Source organism: Lissotriton vulgaris, unplaced genomic scaffold (assembly GCF_964263255.1).
Source record: "Lissotriton vulgaris unplaced genomic scaffold, aLisVul1.2 SCAFFOLD_852, whole genome shotgun sequence".
Lineage (NCBI taxonomy): Eukaryota > Metazoa > Chordata > Amphibia > Caudata > Salamandridae > Lissotriton > Lissotriton vulgaris.
Genome location: NW_028252101.1, coordinates 682164 through 701283, shown reverse-complemented (window position 1 = coordinate 701283; position 19120 = coordinate 682164). Strand labels below are relative to the sequence as shown.

The 19120-nt window shown below is 48.2% G+C and overlaps 1 protein-coding gene across 5 annotated transcripts in view; it reads left to right on the top strand.

The window, feature by feature from the left end:
• RHBDD3 (rhomboid domain containing 3) overlaps nt 1-19120 on the top strand; it is a 144377-nt gene that overhangs the window by 39924 nt on the left and 85333 nt on the right. Inside the window, exon 1 of one of the 5 annotated variants that reach the window (XM_086951007.1) lies at nt 13779-13915. The exons of the other annotated variants lie outside the window; for them this stretch is intronic. The gene's annotated coding sequence lies outside the window, so the exon portion shown is untranslated. Of the gene's footprint in view, nt 1-13778; nt 13916-19120 lie in introns of those variants that run through there. 5 annotated transcript variants of the gene reach the window in all.

Sequence of the window (19120 nt, the reverse complement as noted above, 5' to 3'; positions counted from 1 at the left end):
CCAGCCTGAACTGCCAAGCCATGTCTTCCCTGGACCAGAAACAAGCTTCCGAGGACCGGTTTCTGGAATTCCAGCCGTCTTCAGCCCGACTTGCTTGAATCCAGTGGCAAAGTGAGCAAGGGACTCACGTCTGAGCATACCCTGCCACACTTGTGGCGGCGAAAAGCGGTACAAAAGGGGGTGGTGATGGACAGAGCATCTGATTCAATCAAACACTCACACCCAGTCAAAAGATCTGGGTTTAATCCATCACCTTTCTTTAGCCCACTCTGCCACCCCAGTTCAGACATGGCTATATGCAAATCAGTCTGACCCTGTGCCTCATGGAACAGTCCAGCCCGAACTGCCAAGCCATGTCTTCCCTGGACCGGAAACAAGCTTCCGAGGACCAGTTTCTGGCATTCCAGCCGTCTTCAGCCTGGCTTGCTTGAATCGAGTGGCAAAGTGAGCAAGGGACTCACGTCTGAGCATACCCTGCCACACTTGTGGCGGCCAAAAGCGCTACAAAAGGGGGTGGTGATGGACAGAGCATATGAATCAATTAAACACTCACACCCAGTCAAAAGATCTGGGTTTAATCCATCACCGTTCTTTAGCCCACTCTGCCACCCCAGTTCAGACATGGCTATATGCAAATCAGCCTGACCCTATGCCTCATGGGAACAGTCCAGCCCGAACTGCCAAGCCATGTCTTCCCTGGACCGGAAACAAGCTTCAGAGGACCGGTTTCTGGCATTCCAGCCGTCTTCAGCCTGGCTTGCTTGAATCGAGTGGCAAAGTGAGCAAGGGACTCACGTCTGAGCATACCCTGCCACACTTGTGGCGGCCAAAAGCGCTACAAAAGGGGGTGTTGATGGACAGAGCATCTGAATCAATTAAACACTCACACTCAGTCAAAAGATCTGGGTTTAATCCATCACCGTTCTTTAGCCCACTCTGCCACCCCAGTTCAGACATGGCTATATGCAAATCAGTCTGACCCTGTGCCTCATGGGAACAGTCCAGCCCGAACTGCCAAGCCATGTCTTCCCTGGACCAGAAACAAGCTTCAGAGGACCGGTTTCTGGCATTCCAGCCGTCTTCAGCCCGGCTTGCTTTAATCCAGTGGCAAAGTGAGCAAGGGACTCACGTCTGAGCATACCCTGCCACACTTGTGGTGGCCAAAAGCGGTACAAAAGGGGGTGGTGATGGACTGAGCATCTGAATCAATCAAACACTCACACCCAGTCAAAAGATCTGGGTTTAATCCATCACCGTTCTTTAGCCCACTCTGCCACCCCAGTTCAGACATGGCTATATGCAAATCAGTCTGACCCTGTGCCTCATGGGAACAGTCCAGCCCGAACTGCAAAGCCATGTCTTCCCTGTACCCGAAACAAGCTTCCGAGGACCGGTTTCTGGCATTCCAGCCGTCTTCAGCCCGGCTAGCCTCTCTACTTAAACATCTACCCAGACAAGCTAGTTCTACGAACTAGAGATTTCTTTCTGCCGAAAGTCATAACTCCCTTTCATGTAGGCCAGTCTTGCACCCTGCCTGCATTTTTTTTACGCTCTGCCATATCCCTCTAAAAAAGAGAAGCAACTTCACTGACTGGACCCAAAAAGTGAGTTGTTGTTTTACCTTGACCGCACAAGTGTGTTGCAGGTGGATGAGCAACTCTTCATGGGGTATGTCGGAACAAAGAAGGAAAAAGCTGTGCAGAAGTTTATCATCTCCCGATAGATCATGCTGTGCATCAAAATCTGCTATGCATTGGCCAAGAAGCTACTAGACGAGTCATTATTGCGACCACTGCGTTAGCACACCAAGTCGCAGTCCTGGACCTCTGCCAGGCAGCAACTTTGGCTTCGCTGCACACATTCAATAAACATTGCTGCCTGGACAGTCGGCTCTTTTGGGACGAGCACTTTGCCCGTTCGATCCTGCAGGACTTTTTTATATGAAATTGTTTCGCAGACCCACCTCCGGGGAGGTATTGCTTGGGGGTCTATTCTGAGGTAAGGAATCTGTGGCTAGAGGTCTCTATCAGATGAACAAGTTATTTACCTTTGGTAACGCCTTATCTGGTAGAGACTATCTAGCCGCATGTTCCTTACCAACACACCCACCTCCTCGCTCTGCGAATTGGTTTCTAGGGATTGGACTTTCACCTAGTTTTTACACCAGTGGTCAAGTTCTGCATGGCTTTGCAATCCTGGTGTGGAAAGTCACGAAAAGATACTGACATCAGTGGGCTAGGGTGGCACCTATGTAGTCACCGCACAAGTCACTTCTGGCACAGATGATGTTGATCGATGCCACCGTGGAGAAGTGTGGCTCAATGGTTAGAGCGGCAGACCCTGATGCAGAGGTCTGGCCCAGGACCAGGGTTCAATTCCCGCCACGGACCTGATAATTCTCGCCTCGGTGCCTATTCCAACCATGGAGTCCCACTCTGCAACTCTGGGCAATAGCTTACTTAATCTCCACAACGGCCCCCACAACACTAAGGATGCCTGGCCTCCACCTTGGGGGTGCCCAGAAGTGGACACCTCACAGGGAAAGCCAGGATGGGTTCCACAGCGGTATTTGTACAAGCGCCTTGAGACCCTTGCGGGTGAGTAGTGCGCTATACAAGTATCAATTTACATTACACCTACTGGCGCACAGGGGTACTGCTCATGAAGAAATTTCCGGATCCATTCTGGCGCCTGGGAATGAGGGTAATGAATTTGCGGCTAGATAGAGTCTCTACCAGAAAAGGCCTTTCCAAAGGTAACTAACTTGTTTACTTGTAAGCTTCATTTTCTGTTTGGTGTAAATCAGATGTAAAAATACATATTAATATTTTAAATTAATAAACGTACCTTATATTCACTTATTGATTGGTGCTTAAACTTATGATTATTTCCTAATTGGAAATAATTGTATTGCCCTGGGAAACATAAATAGCAGCGAGTGTTTAATCCAGCAATACGTTCTGCCTTTAACAGACAATAGGCGTCCAATGAGGTTCATGTATTATTTGTAACCTGCTCAACAGTCTTAATGCATCGTATTCTGGTGTAGTGGAGCGTTTTCAAGGTTCTAACAAGTTAGTGGGTCATATTCTAGATAGGACGAGAGCTGCCACCTAGCCAGGATTTTGCTGACATGGTCAATACTTTTTATGCAAAGCCCAACTTGCATTTCAAAGACAATTAGGTGTCACAACAGTACTCCTTTATCTGGTACTTCTAGCTGCCTTTGTTGAAAATGTTTTACTGTGCATTAATACATAGATCAGTGCTTTCAGGTATTTTTAATTCACCGATTTAAAAGATAAACAAAGAGATAGCTAACCTTGACATAAAGCCCGGTGTCTGAGCACTGTTGACATTCTATTTTTCCAGCCCACTCTGCCAGTTCTTTAAACCTATCCTGAAAGAAAATAAGCCTTTTCCGGAACCAATGTATCCTTGCATCTAAATAGACCTGAAGAACAGGCCTCAACCGTGCAAAACAGTTTGATACAAAATACTTTATTGGCAAGTGAGGCAGATTAGGGTTGCCAAACTAAACACAATGAGTACATAAAACAATGACTTGTGTTCACCTAAATGCACTTTCAGGTTGTTTTATGTTTAACATTCATTCCATTAGATTATATTTTATGTCCCACTACTTATCGTTGTTTTCAACCGGCACTTGTACAGTGTCCGAAATGTGTGACAGCATGGTTAACTCACAGAATATCTATGTTTCTCAGGCCTTGCCTCTAAGATTTAGAATGACATTCCATCGAAATAAGGCAGGACCTTTTGTTCACAGCCTTCAAAGTACATCTAAAGAATCGCCTACTTCTGAATCAGATCAGTACATCCTTAAACTCCATCCACAATGGTAGGCCCAACTGTTCTCCAGAGCCTTGCAGTCCTTACAGAACCCTTTCTCCCCTTAGTCTCCTACCCCATCACTTGTTCATCAATTCATCATAAGACTTATGACAACTCTCCTGTTACTGCCCATATTCAGTACATGGCCCTACTACACCAGACTGTCTGGACTATTGCTATATTTATTCTTATACACATAATACAATTACTAACAGAGCAAACCATAAACAATACTATAATCCTAATGCTGGTTTCACTACTATATTCAACTACAACTGTTTATCCTCTTGCAGTCTATGTAACTATTCCTACACTCTACATGAAGAACTGAAACATCCTGTTATGTCTGCGCTCTGGGAAAATCCAAATTAATGTAATTAAATAAATCCCTTACCACATTTCACACTGCCTCACTGCATATCAGAATGCATGCTGTCCTGCCACATCAACAATCAGGCTCTTTATTTGTCTAAGACCAAATATCATATCTATTGCTACCTTTTATACTTTCAGCTCAAGCAAACTTTAAATTTGAAGTGCTTTTTATAGACATGGTCATTCATTATTTATAACGCGCTTGGTACCTCCATTGGTGTGCACTTAACTCATAGTCACTGTGGCATGTCCCACTAAGCCATCCATGCCGCCTTAGTAAGTAAAGAGCTACGTCTTGAGTTGCACTTTCATTACACCTGCTCTAATTTTTTATCCAGATGTGCCCACAAATGATTTAATGATTACACACTGCCTACTGTGAACTTTGCAAAGGAATGATGTGTGCTGGGTTGATTTCCCAAGACACTTCAACCACTATAAAACCGTGCCCATACATACGGTTGGTTCCATGAAAAGCAGGGCCGTGGCACTAGGGAGCAGATAAAACCCTGGGCTTTTGCCTTCAGTCCACTGAGATTTGGTTGTCACAGTGTACAGGTGGATGTTGTACACAAAGACAGCATCAAAGACACTAGTGCTTTTGGGAAGGCATAAGAGTGTGGATGTCTATAGTGAACACTTTTTATAGGACTCTACTGAAATTCTAAAAGACTTTCTACAGCACTTTGAAAATCTAGATGTAGACCATCTACTTTGATCTGCTTCCTGAATACATTTTGCCCTATGTGCACTGCTCTCACATCAGGCCCTTTTGCAGTGTAAATCTGGATCACCTAGTGACCCTGCCCACCTGCCTTATTTGCCTCACCCGCAGAGACTATAGTACTCATCCTCAGTCAACTTTTTAACCGCTTGCTAGAGTCCGCAGTAGTTCCTTCTTGTTGGAAAAGGGCTAAAGTTATTCCTCTCCTTAAAAAATTGCCTGCTGATCCATCTATCTCTATCTTGTCTAACTTTCGTCCTATTTCCCTATTTCCCACCATGGTTAAAATGCTGGGAAAGTTTAACATTCACATATCCACTTATTTGAAGGAGAATAATGTTCTTCATTGTACTCAGTTGGGATATCGCCCACAGCTAGCACAGCATTTGTCCTCTCCAGAGTTGTGCAATTGAAAACGTTTGCCTTAGATGAAGGTAAAAGTGCCATTAATCCTTCTCGACCTGTCAGAGGCATATGATACTGTGTCACGTTCCATCTTGTTACAGCACATGATGGAGTTAGGCATCGTAGACACTGCTCTGTGTTGGCTAAATTCTTTCTTGGAAGTGAAAGAGCAAGACATCTGGCTTGCTCCCCATACCTCCAGTTTGTCTTCACTTTGGATCCTTCCTCTACAGGCATGGTTATGATCTTTAATTCCTGTCTAATGAATGTTCTTCACTGGCTACGTGAGAGCCATCTAAAATGTAATGGAGAAAAAACACAGATTCTCCGGTTTGGGCAAGTAATAGAACACTGGCAACATACCCGCTTTTGATAGGCCTTCCCCTTCCCACCACTACCCACCTCAGTCGCCTAGAACCTTTGGGGAAAGCTTGATGACAAGCTCTTTCTCCAACCCCAGATTTTGTCACTGACTGGGATCTGCTTTGCCTTGGACTGCGCAATCATAAAGTGTCTTGACCTTCTTCCTCGGGTGGCTCGTAGGATGGTTTTCCATGCCTTGATAACTTCTAGTTTGGACTATGTTACCATCTTATCCCTAGGTCTACCAGAGGTATGAAACAGGAAATTCAACTGATACAGAATGCTGCTGCCTGCCTCATCTTGGGCAGTCTGAAGAGGGGGTAAGTTTCCCATCATCTGCAGGCTCTCCATTTGCTCCCTATCAAGAAAATGATTCTTTTTAATGTTCTCACTCTCATCCATCGGACATTTTAGAAGTGCGGTCCATGGTATTTGATTGATAGGATTGTTCATAATCAACCTTCTAAAACCCTTCGACCTGCCTTGTTAGTGTGCCAACACTCCACCAGGTTAGGGATGGCGGTTACTTTTTTCGGTTCTCTCTAGTAAAGAATAGAAACAGCTCCCACTGTCACTTCAGGCCATCTCTCTTAGGTATCAGTGTTTAGAAAAGCCCTTAAAACCCACCTGTTCTCATCACATTAGTGGAGCGGCATGTGGGCGTGCCTTTGCAGGTCTAGCGCTGGTACACTCCGTGGAGGAGATGCACACGTTACTAATCTTTTTTTCATTCAAGAATAAATAAAGAAATGTAAGTTGTTTTCGTGTTACAAGAACTGCATCACTCCAGGTTTCAGACAACTGGTTAAAGTGCATTAATAGGAGGAATGGAAACATTTTCAAGTGCTGTACAAAAGCATTTGCAATGGTATGAGTAAAAGAAGCATGTAGTGAGACAAGTTCATAGCACTGTACAAAGCGTTACATTTTTTTTAAAGCAGAAGAACTAAATTAAAACCGTTCAGATAACATTAGTGTAAAGGGAATAAACATTGTTCAAGTAAGGTACAATATGTCAACGAATATGTAATGAAAGTCAGGGATATGAAAGCAGAGTAAAGTTGAATTTAGATTACTATCAAAACGAGATAAGTAAATACAGGCACACAGATATAGCTGTTGTACAATACATGAAAAATGCAATCTAGAAAGCTGACAGCAAGACTTAGCCTAAGGTACAAGAAGGATAAGCAAAATGGGTGTCTGCATGTGGCAACACAGAATTCGCTTTTAGAGTACCTTGGTTACATCATCAAACTGACCATCCGCTGTGAACAGTGTAATCAAGTGTTCTGGATGTACTGCAAGAACCTTCCAGATTGCGGACATTTATGAGAGAACTGTACAAGGTTGTTTCCTACTTGAAACAGACCTGTTTTGTTTTTTGGTTGCAGGTTTTGTGAACTTGTACGTACGAGTAATGTTCTGAATAAGATATCTGGGAATGTATAGATGTAAGGCTTTGGAGATGGGTCAAGCAGTGGTTATGCTATGTTTGGGATGAGCCATCCCACTTTGTGTCTGTGCATAGGGGGTTGTTACTGATAGACCCCATCATCGTGGTCATTGCTGCATTGATGTCACGGCCGGAATAAAACAATAGATTTGAGGGGCTTCGCCTTGTGGTTCTTTAGTGCACTGTGAATCCTGTGTCTGAGCCTTATTTCAGTGACGGGCCCTGGGGGCCTTGAGTGCACGAGAAGCCAACACCACAACACTGGCGATGAGCGGGCTCTCGCTCACCCTGGCGCTTGCCACCTCGCGTTGCACAACGCTCCTGCTTGACTGGTGCAAAGCGTGTCCGGCAGCCTTGCTGCAACTTCTGTGGCCCGCGTTTCCTTCAGTGGCTACTCGCAGTGTCTGACTCTCCCGTGATCTGGTGCCGAGCGTTTCCTGTGGCTCCGCAGTGCACTCAGTTGGACCGCCTCTACTCCAGCTCTCCTGGCTTTTCCAGGGCCCCGCCCACCGCTGCTCCGACGCTGTCCTGTTTCCGTGGAGGCAGCGCTTTTGTTTCCAGCGCGCTGTAATGCCTGTGGGGTGGGGATGGGCTGTCTATTTCGTCAAGCTGTCTTTCTCCTGGTTGCGCTGACCTGCCTGCCACGACAAGAAGCTGTGTGGTGCCTGTATTGCTGCTGTGGCCTCTTACTGCCTGTCTGCTGCTGTGGGCCATTACCCATCAACTATGGAAGGTACTTCCTGCCTCTGGCAGCAAGGCTGGCTATGGCCTCCTACTCCCAGCCTCTTGTCCCCATCTGTCAAGGGGCCGTCTGATGCCCGCCCCCCCCCCCCATCCTGTGTACAAATTGACGCCATTACTATGAGACAGCATACTTGGTCTGCATGAACGTCACAGTGTGCTGACCCCTGTGTTGACAGTTATATTGTTCGGTCTGCTTCTTCATGGCCTCAATTCCTGCGCTGGAGCCATTTGTGATAGATGGCCCTCTACTGGCCCTAGCTGCTAAATGGAACGATTGGGCTGAGCGGCTGGAGATCTATTTTGCTGCATTTGCACTGGACAATGACAGACGACGTCCCATGCTACTAAACTTGGGAGGTGCAGCTATCCATAAGTTGGGGAAGTCTGTTGTGGAAGCCGGCCCACCTTACACATACACAACATTGAAACAGGCGTTGACCGCCCACTTCAAGCCTTAGGAAATCAAGATAATGAGATATTCTTGCTGCGCCAAGCTCGCCAGCTACCTGAGGAAACGGCGGACACCCTCTAGGCTCGACTCAGAGATTTAGCCAGGACCTGCAGCTTACCTGATGCTGATGACGAGATCCCGGCTCAGTTTATTCAAGGCTCTTTCTCAGCAAAGCTCAGGGAAAATGTTTTTCAGGTCCTAGGGATGCCAATGGCCAATAAACTGACAATGGGTCGGACCAAAGAACTCTTCAAGGTGCGAGACGCTCACATGGAAGCTGCTCTGCAACGACAGGTGAAGACTGAGCCTGTCAATGCGGTGGCTGCCTTGAACTCTGGCAAAAGGAAAATGCACCAAAAATCCAACCCAATGCTCAAGACATGTTATGGTCCTACCCGCATCAAGGGCCCTGTCCTGCACACAGAAAGAAGTATTTGACTTGCAACAAACCCAACCATTTCACTAAGGTGTGCGATCTACGTTCAAAAAACCAAGTCATTACACGCTATGCAGACTCCAAAAAATGCCAGATGATGAGGAATACCTGGACGATGACGACACAGAAGGAGTAGTTCACCTCATCCATGCTCTGCAGCCTAGTGGATGTCCACGGAGACCCATCCTTAAATGCAACATCCTTCTGGCAGGTCATCAGCTCCAAGCGTTGATCGATACAAGGGCTTCTATCAATATTTTGGCGCACAGTGACCTGAAGACTCTGCCTCTACAACCAACTTTCGGCCCACGTCCACCCATGTCTTTGCGTATGGCTCATCGAGGCCGCTCCCACTGGCAGGAATGTTCACAACGGCGATCAAGCATGAGTCCCACTCCACTCGTGCCAAGGTATATGTATCTAAGGGTGACTCCACAATGCTGTTGAGCTGCCAGACAGAGGAACGTTTTTAACTAGTCACTTTTGCTTTCAGCGTACTTCTGGGTAGCGTGGACGAGCTGGTGAATGAATTCACAACAATATTTGACGGTAGAGGATGCCTCAAAAACCGTTTCATACACCTGCACATTGATGACTCAATTCGGCCTGTCGCATTTAAGCATCGAAGGGTGGCATTCCATCTGCTCCCCAAAGTGAAGGCAGAATTACAGAAGCTAGAAAAGGGGGACATTATCGAGAAGGTTGGTGGCCCTACGCGCTGGGTATTCCCAATCGTAGTTGCACATAAACCCAAGCAACTGGGAAAATTCAGAATATGTGTCAACATGTGCCTACCCAATCTGCCAAGCTGACGTTAGCGGCACCTGACGCCCACGGTTGATGACATTATGGCTGAGGTCAGTGGCTCGAGGTGGTTTTCCGAGATGGATCTACAGGCAGGTTATCATCAGTTACTGCTCGCACCGGAATCAAGCCCACTCACCCCCTTCTCCACTTGTGGGTCTGTGGAGGTACAAACACCTCAGTTTTGGAGTATCTAGCACAACAGAAGACGTCCAGGACACCATTAGAGGGGTGTTGGCAGGAGTCACGGGTCTCAATGTCAGCAATGACATTTTGGTACACACCCCTACATTGGAAGAACACTTGGACTGTCTGAAAGCATCATTCTAACGACTAAAGAACAGTGGTCTCACGCTTCATAAAGAGAAATGTGCCTTCCTTCAGAAGGGTCGTTATTTGGGTACTGGTTCTCAGAGGAGGGGGTCATGCTCCCTTCTCTGAGAATCAGTACCCTGTGAAAGTCCACGACATCCAAACAGCTCCAGAACACACCAGTGTCACCAGCGTACGTACGCAGTTTCTTAGGGATGGTTACATATTGTGGGCGGTTCATCCAAAACCTAACCGCCCTCACTGGCCCCCTTAGGAAACTAACCAAAGCAAATGCTGCATGAAGCTGCGGACCTGCCCAAGAAGAAGTATTTCAGGCGACCATGAAAGCGTTGTCAGCAGATACCAAATTGGCATATTTTGACCCCAGCCCTGAGCCCGAGTTGTCTGTAGGTGCAAGACCTGTTGGGCTAGAGGCTGTACTGTCGTAGAAACAAACCAATGGTGAATGGGCTCCAGTAGCATATGCCGGTCGTGTTTTGAGAGAGACAAAACAATGTTACTTCTACATTGAAAAGGAGGCCATTGTGGTACACTGGGGATGTCGCCATTTTCACCTCTACCTTCACCATTCATACAGACCACAAACCACTGGTTCCTCTTTCAAGCCTCCTCTGAGGATTCAGAAAGGGTTTCTCCAAATGCAGGTCTACTGTTTCTCTGTGATATATCGAACTATTGCCCAGAATCTAGCAGGCCATTTGTCCAGACATGCCAGGTTAGCAACCAAGGAAGAAAAGTCTGATGCCGAAGAGATAGAGGGGTGTGTCCGGCTGTTAATGGAACAGCCCAGACCTTTGACTGTAACATTAGAAGATATTGTTCAGGCTACTGCCAGTGATGAATGCCTCCAGTTAGCCATCTCTGCAGTGGCATCCGGAAACTGGAACACCCTGACTCAGAAAATCTCTCATTGCATGGAGGAAGCAAGAATAACACTGGTGCCATTACACGACATTCAGCTGGAACTAGCCATGTCCCCAGAAGGATGTTTGATGAGAAGCCTCCGCTTAGTGATTCCGAGGAGTTTGCAACAACAGGTGGTTGATCTTGCTCACATGGCTCATCAAGAATTCATCTGAACCAAATCATGGTTCCCAGTCTTGATGATCTATTTGAACAGACAGTACAACACTGCCCCCTGTGTCAGGCTGCGAGGTCTGCTGAACCATTGGCATCCATTATCACTTAGCCCATTCTTCCTTTTCTGTGGCGCCAGGCCAGTGCTGATTTTGGAAGTTTGCTGGACGGCAGGGACATGCTAGTCATCATAGATGACTTCACAAAGTACCCGGAAGTTGAGATAGTGGAATCAACAACCGACAGCTATACGATACCACAGTTGAAAAAAGTCATGGCCACTCATGTGCTGTGGGGCGAACTTCGAACTGACAATGGTCCTTCATTCTCTAATCAAGAATTTGCAGAGTATTTGTGATCACTGGGCATTTGTGATGTGAAAATTACACCCTGTTGACCCCAAGCAAATGGAGAAGCAGAACGGTTTATGCGGACATTAAATAAGGTTCTATGATTCGCTCTAGCCAATGGACAGACCATGGAGTGTGCCCTATACTCTTTTCTAAGGGAGTAGCAACTCACGCCACATGCCACGACCAAGGTGTGCCCCAGCGCTCTCTGAATGAATCGAACTTTGGTTGATACCATTCCACAGTTGGTGAGAGCCTTCAAAGCTTAGAGATTAAGTAGATGAGGCACTACATCAGCATCAGGTACAGAATAATCAAGTCCCCCAAGAAAGACATGCTAAGAAGCGAGATCTTTGGGTGGGTGATCAAGTACTAGTAAAAAACTGGCATCCACTAAGCAGATTTTTGCTAACATTTGAGGTTGACCTGTGGACCATGACCTCTGTAAATGGGACTATGGTGACTGCCCAGAAGCAAGGCGAAAAGGTTCATAAGGAACGTATCATATTTCAAGCTCTACAAATAACCTGCCAACAGGCTAGGTGATCACCCATTGTTGCCTCGAGCGGAAGTGGGGGAATACAACAAGGGATGCTCACTGTCTGGGGGTCTGAAGAGCCCGGTTTAGTTTTCCCCGCTGGTGCTCCTGCCAACCACAAATGGGCCCAACTGCCAGGGATCCTTTCCAATTTCAGCGATGATGGAGGAGAGGACAATTAGAATCTATCTGCAGGTCCTGAGGTTCATGTGGAGCCAGGAACCCTGGAAAGCGGGAGTGGAACTTCCAAACGGCAAGAGATAGAGAAATACCGCCTTAGACTGTGTCCAGTGAGGTCATCCCGTCTTAGAGGCTTTGTGGTGGAATAATCAGCCAGTTTGTAAGCGTGTATTACTTTTTCATTTGTCTCTCTCTTCTCTTCTCTTTTCTCTCTTTTATTTTGTTTTCATTGTTCCTGGATTCACTCAAGCTCAGTTATTGCTTGATGCCATATGCTGTAGCGCTCCTGTGTAGGAGCTATTTGGGTGCTGTGTTTTTGATGTCTACGTAAAGGAGGAATGCTATGTTTGGGATGAACAGCAAAACACACAAGATGATGAACGGAATGTTGCACAATGGCAAAACATTCACCACCAGTCACAGATCTGGGTTTAATCCATCGTTATTTTGCTCACCAAGCTACCCCAGTTAAGACATGGCCTTATGCAAATCAGTCTTGACCCTGTGCCTCAGGGGATCAGTCCAGACCGAACTGCCAAGCCATGTCTTCCCTGGACCGGAATCAAGCATCCTAGGACCAGTTTCTGGCTATCAGCCGTCTGCAGCTAGAGTAGCTTGACTCCAGTGGCTAAGGGAGCACGGGACCCACGTCTGGGCATACCCTTCCCACATAGGGTGAACAGCAAAACACACAAGATGATGGACGGAATGTTGCATAATGGCAAAACATTCACCCCCAGTCACAGATCTGGGTTTATTCCATCGTTATTTTGCTCACCAAGCCACCCCAGTTCAGACATGGCCATATGCAAATCAGTCTTGACCCTGTGCCTCATGAGAACAGTTCAGCCCCAACTGCCAAGCCATGTCTTCCCTGGACCGGAATCAAGCATCCTAGGACCGGTTTCTGGCTATTGGCCATCTTCAGCCAGGATAGCTGGACTCCAGTGGCTAAGTGAGCATGGGACCCACATCTGGGCATACCCTTCCCACATAGGGTGAACAGCAAAACACACAAGATGATGGACGGAATGTTGCACAATGGCAAAACATTCACCCCCAGTCACAGATCTGGGTTTAATCCATTGTTATTTTGCTCACCAAGCCACCCCAGTTCAGACATGGCCATATGCAAATCAGTCTTGACCCAAACCGCCTCGCAGACAGATGGCCATGGTTTACTTAGCCTGTGTGGTGGCGTGTCTGTACGTGCTGCCGCCACCGCGTGCACGCACACCCACCCAAATTACTTTTGAGGCTTTTTACTCCTATTAAATACCTACGAAAGTTCTAGTTGGTTGGTGTGTTCTTGGTACTTGGGGGTAGTACGCTTTCACTCCACGTGTTATATTTAGACAATCTTTTTCAATTTCTTTCCGGAATTCCACTGTTCTAAATGAAGTCAATACATTGAATTGTCTTCCCAGAGGTCCACTGTTGGAAATAAGGGCGGTAAACTAAATATTTTTTTCCAGGAAACAATTGTTCTGAACGAAGATAGTAATTTGGAATTTTCCAGCATATCGCGTGCAAAAAATCTTACTTAACAGCGCTGAATTGTAGCTGCGTTATAATAGCGTGGCCATCTCGGCTGTCCAACATACTCTGCCGGAGAGAGAGTTTTGCCACGGTCCCTGGGAAGCTGTATTGTACTAGTAAACAGGAAGTGGTGCAGGAGCTCTGTGTGTATGCAGCCGAAGAAGAACTGAGCGGATACAACGCTGGTACAGGTGCCCAGGGACCAGGGGCTGCTGACGAAGAGCGGATCTTTTAACAGTTAGCGGGGCAGATGCCATTTCAACGTCCATCAGCGAGGAGACGGTGGTAGCTGATCCAGCTAACACGCTTTACTCAAGCTATCAGAATAGATATTTTTGTTGTAGTTTTACATAGCGCGAACTTTACCCGGAGGTGTTGAAGTGCTTTAGATGAGCGCCATCCAGTTGCACCACACGAGGAAACGTACTCTTTTGCCTTCTGTGGACTCCCACTAAATCATTACTGGGTTCCGAGCCCAAGCCTGCGTCATTATTGTAAGCTCAGGGCCCCCGTCTTAAGCAATTTCTACGATTTGAACATCAAAACAATATACAAAAACCTTTATACATACACCAAACAAATACTCATATTTAGTTTACTTAACGATCAAAAATAAATACGTTTTCTCCGTTTCAATGCAGCTTCTTTTTTTGTATAAACTCGATTCATTTTAACCTATTAATTTTTATATTTAATTTTAGTACAATCCTTGAGTAGGACTTGGACCCCTGGGGTCCTCGGCCACAGCTTAAGAATCACTGTGCTAGGATATCACTAGGGGCAGATGGAGACATCTGTGAATAAATCTACGTGCAGCAGTTGCACAACTTTGTTGTGCTTCCTGTTCAGAAGCCCTTTTAAAGAAAGAAAGAAAAGTTTCGAGTGATCTGGCAAACATACCAAGGTTGGAGTTTGAATTTTCCCCACCTTGACAGGTACGCAGTAACACAGGATCACCCTCAGAGACTGTCGATTTTGAATGGTCTCGGGGTGTTAGTCTAAGTAACCCACGACGAGTGGTTAGGAATGAGTTCTCTTACGAAGCGCCCACCAAGCAATTACGACTGGTGATGTCTTGGTGCTATTGTGCTAAGTATTATAATAGTTGCAAAGGGACCGGTATTTGGCCTATTCTGCATTGTCGTTATCAAGTTTTGCATTTCCGATCACTTTGTTGAGAGTCCTCAAGACTCTCTCGTACCTCCCTGTTTGCTTGGGCCCATCAGGGTGTGTGACCTTACACACAGGAAGCTGTGATAGACTGTTGTTTCCTGACCACGAAATGGAGGTCTGTTGTCTGTTTAGGTCGAGCCTTTACCATTCCGCAGGAATGGGAAATGGGGAGAATTCAAGTCGGCTATTTTCTCTTCAAACCAAAGGGCTTTCAGCCGCGGTTTTCTTGCAGTGCCCGTGAACCACGTGATAACATGCACGCGCATTCAGGGCCAGCCAGCCCAGCACATCAAAGGGCTTCTCCTCCCCTAATTATTCATGGCCGGCCGCAGGCCGGCCGTACTTTCAGTTTCCCCAGAACGGCTAATTAGGGGAGGAGAAGCCCTTTGATGTGCTTCACACCAATGCGCCTCAGTCATTCCTCTTCTTTGTATTTGCTTCCAGACTCCGATCTGCTCATGTGCACAAGACGCTTTACACATTACACTCATCTGCCTGAAGTGGGAGTTTTAAACAAGCAAAGCTGGTCCTTCTGTACTTGCAGTTTCACTTCTAGACTCCGATCTGCTCATGTGCACAAGACGCTTTACACATTACACTCATCTGCCTGAAGTGGGAGTTTTAAACAAGCAAAGCTGGTCCTTCTGTACTTGCAGTTTCACTTCTAATGTGTGTTGTTATTTATCATGATTTTTAGCTGAGGTGTATCACGCTTGTTCATGAGTTTGATCTCTTCATACTGTCAAATGTTTTCTAAGTTGTTTTTGATTGTCTTACCACTGGAGGTCTCCCTGTGCTACATTTAGCCTCTGACACATGCAACGCCACTCAACCATGCAACGCCACTCAACCACGCAATACCACTCAACCACGCAACGCCACTCAACCACGCAACGCCACTCAACCACTCAATGCCACGCAACTACGCAACGCCACGCAACTACGCAACGCCACGCAACTACGCAACGCCACGCAACTACGCAACGCCACTCAACTACGCAACGCCACTCAACTACGCAACGCCACTCAACTACGCAACGCCGCTCAACTACGCAACACCGCGCAACTACGCAACGCCGCAATGCCACGCAACTACGCAACTCCACGCAACAACGCAACGCCACTCACACATGCAACGCCACGCAACTACGCAACGCCACTCAACTACACAACGCCACTCAACTACGCAACGCCACTCAACTACGCAACGCCACTCAACTACGCAACGCCACTCAACTACGCAACGCTGCGCAACTACGCAACGCCGCAACGCCACGCAACTACGCAACGCCACGCAACGCCACGCAACTACGCAACGCCACGCAACTACGCAACGCCACTCACACATGCAACGCCACGCAACTACGCAACGCCACGCAACTACGCAACGCCACGCAACTACGCAACGCCACGCAACTACGCCACGCAACAACGCAACGCCACGCAACAACGCAACGCCACTCAACTACGCAACGCCACTCAACTACGCAACGCCACTCAACTACGCAACGCCAATCAACTACGCCACGCCACTCAACTACGCAACGCCGCGCAACTACGCAACGCCGCAATGCCACGCAACTACGCAACGCCACGCAACAACGCAACGCCACTCACACATGCAACACCACTCAACTACGCAACGCCACTCAACTACGCAACGCCACTCAACTACGCAACGCCGCTCAACTACGCAACGCCGCTCAACTACGCAACGCCGCTCAACTACGCAACGCCGCTCAACTACGCAACGCCACGCAACAACGCAACGCCACGCAACAACGCAACGCCACTCAACTACGCAACGCCACTCAACTACGCAACGCCACTCAACTACGCAACGCCACTCAACTACGCAACGCCAATCAACTACGCCACGCCACTCAACTACGCAACGCCGCGCAACTACGCAACGCCGCAATGCCACGCAACTACGCAACGCCACGCAACAACGCAACGCCACTCACACATGCAACATCACTCAACTAAGCAACGCCACTCAACTACGCAACGCCGCTCAACTACGCAACGCCGCTCAACTACGCAACGCCGCTCAACTACGCAACGCCGCTCAACTACGCAACGCCGCTCTACTACGCAACGCCGCTCAACTACGCAACGCCGCTCAACTACGCAACGCCGCAATGCCACGCAACAACGCAACGCCACTCACACATGCAACGCCACTCACACATGCAACGCCACTCACACATGCAACGCCACTCACACATGCAACGCCACTCAACTACGCAACGCCACTCAACTACGCAACGCCACTCAACTACGCAATGCCACTCAACTACGCAACGCCACTCAACTACGCAACGCCACTCAACTACGCAACGCCACTCAACTACGCAACGCCACTCAACTACGCAACGCCACTCAACTACGCAACGCCACTCAACTACGCAACGCCGCGCAACTACGCAACGCCACGCAACTACGCAACGCCACGCAACTACGCAACGCCACGCAACTACGCAACGCCACTCACACATGCAACGCCACGCAACTACGCAACGCCATGCAACAACGCAACGCCACTCAACTACGCAACGCCACTCAACTACACAACGCCACTCAACTACGCAACGCCACTCAACTACGCAACGCCACTCAACTACGCAACGCCAATCAACTACGCCACGCCACTCAACTACGCAACGCCACGCAACAACGCAACGCCACTCAACTACGCAACGCCACTCAACTACACAACGCCACTCAACTACGCAACGCCACTCAACTACGCAACGCCACTCAACTACGCAACGCCAATCAACTACGCCACGCCACTCAACTACGCAACGCCGCGCAACTACGCAACGCCGCAATGCCACGCAACTACGCAACGCCACGCAACAACGCAACGCCACTCACACATGCAACACCACTCAACTACGCAACGCCACTCAACTACGCAACGCCACTCAACTACGCAACGCCGCGCAACTACGCAACGCCGCAACGCCACGCAACTACGCAACGCCACGCAACTACGCAACGCCACGCAACTACGCAACGCCACTCACACATGCAACGCCACGCAACTACGCAACGCCACGCAACAACGCAACGCCACTCAACTACGCAACGCCACTCAACTACGCAACGCCACTCAACTACGCAACGCCACTCAACTACGCAACGCCACTCAACTACGCAACGCCAATCAACTACGCCACGCCACTCAACTACGCAACGCCGCGCAACTACGCAACGCCGCAATGCCACGCAACTACGCAACGCCACGCAACAACGCAACGCCACTCACACATGCAACACCTCTCAACTACGCAACGCCACTCAACTACGCAACGCCACTCAACTACGCAACGCCACTCAACTACGCAACGCCGCTCAACTACGCAACGCCGCTCAACTACGCAACGCCGCTCAACTACGCAACGCCGCTCAACTACGCAACGCCGCTCAACTACGCAACGCCGCTCAACTACGCAACGCCGCGCAACTACGCAACGCCGCAATGCCACGCAACAACGCAACGCCACTCACACATGCAACGCCACTCACACATGCAACGCCACTCACACATGCAACGCCACTCAACTACGCAACGCCACTCAACTACGCAACGCCATTCAACTACGCAATGCCACTCAACTACGCAACGCCACTCAACTACGCAACGCCACTCAACTACGCAACGCCACTCAACTACGCACACATGCAACGCCACTCACACATGCAACGCCACTCACACATGCAACGCCACTCAACTACGCAACGCCACTCAACTACGCAACGCCACTCAACTACGCAACGCCACTCAACTACGCAACGCCACTCAACTACGCAACGCCACTCAACTACGCACACATGCAACGCCACTCACACATGCAACGCCACTCACACATGCAACGCCACTCACACACGCAACGCCACTCACACACGCAACGCCACTCACACACGCAACGCCACTCACACATGCAACGCCACTCACACACGCAACGCCACTCACACACGCAACGCCACTCACACACACAACGCCACTCACACACACAACGCCACTCACACACGAAAAACCACTCACGTTGCCAATAGGTCTCGCAGTACGACAGTTGGAGCCATTACAATTGCAAATAACAATGCCTTTCACTTTGGTTATCATTTTAAATACATAAAGGGCTTTGTCATTTACAAAACCAATAGCTCCAACTTTCCTACTGCGAGACCTATTGGCAACGCCAGTGCTTGTTATTTTAAGTGTCAGGCCATGCATTTGTTTTGGTATTACTACTTCTGCTGATGTGGATTGCACCAATTCTGCTTTTGGATACTTGCTTAAATTGT